At 38.9% G+C, this 1,247-nt stretch overlaps 1 protein-coding gene across 2 annotated transcripts in view; it reads right to left on the reverse strand.

The window, feature by feature from the left end:
• LOC102823969 (pre-mRNA-splicing factor CWC22 homolog) overlaps positions 1-1,247 on the reverse strand; it is a 71,583-nt gene that overhangs the window by 28,311 nt on the left and 42,025 nt on the right. The window lies entirely within an intron of this gene.

Consider the following 1,247-nt stretch of genomic DNA (forward strand, 5'->3'; position numbering starts at 1 on the left):
TCCAACTTCTTGGATTATTTGTTCAGCATATAGATTGAATAAGTATAGTGAAAGAATACAATCATGGCTCATGACTTTCCTAATTTTAAACCATTCAATGTTCCCATGTTCTGTTCTAACAACTGCCTCTAGGTCTATGGACAGGTTCCTCATGAGCACAATTCAGTGTTTTAGAATACTCATACTTTGCAATGTTGTCCATAGCTGTCATGATCCACACAATCAAAGGCCTTTAAATAGTCAATAAAGCACAGGTAAACATCTTTCTGGTATTCTCTGCTTTCAGCTCATGCACAATTGCCACCTGTCTGCCACTGAGAGCTGGCGATGCTTATCTGACATCAGCAATGATATATATCCCTCATTCCACATCCTCTTCTGAAACTAGCTTGAACCTCTGACTGTCAATATATGGTTGTGTCATTTCTGTATTATCTTTAGTAACACTTTACTCTCATGGGATAGCAATGATATTGTCTGGTGATTTCCACATTCCATTGGGTCACCTCTCTTTGCTCTTTGGAATGGGCACAAATACAGAGCTCTTCCAGTCAGTTGGCCATTGTCTTCCAAATTTCTTGGCATAGATAAATGAGTGCCTCCAGTGCCACATCAGTTTGTTGAAAGAGTTCGATTTTTATTCCACCAATTCCCAGTACCTTGTTCTTTGCCATGAGTTCAGTGCACCTTGGACTTCTTCCTTCAGGATCATTGGCTCTTGATCATATGCTACCTGTTGAAATGGATGAACAGCTACCATTTCTTTTTGGTACACTGATTCTGTGTATTCTTTCCATCTAATTTTGATGCTTTCTCATCATTCAGTATTTTGCCCACAGAAAACTTCAATACCCCAAACCAAGGTTTGAATTTTTGCTTCAGTTCCCCCAGCAGCTTGAGAAATGCTGAGCGTGTTCATCCCTTTTGGTTTTCTAACTCCAGGTCTTTGCACATTTTGTTGTAATATTTGACTTTGTCTTCTTGAGCTGACTTTTGAAATTTTCTGTTCAGATCTTGTACATCCTCACTTCTTCCATTTGCTTTAACATCTCTACACCGGAGAGCAAGTTTCAGAGTCTCTTCTGACATTCATTTTGACCTTTTCCTTCTCTCTTATCTTCTCAATGACCTTTTGCTTTCTTCCTGTATGATGTTCTTGATGTCATCATACAACTCTTCTGGGTCTTTGGTCTTTAGTGTCTAATACATCAAACCTGTTCTTTGAATTATCTCTAAATTCAGGTGGG

This window comes from Chrysochloris asiatica, unplaced genomic scaffold (genome assembly GCF_000296735.1).
Source record: "Chrysochloris asiatica unplaced genomic scaffold, ChrAsi1.0 scaffold00059, whole genome shotgun sequence".
Taxonomy (NCBI): domain Eukaryota; kingdom Metazoa; phylum Chordata; class Mammalia; order Afrosoricida; family Chrysochloridae; genus Chrysochloris; species Chrysochloris asiatica.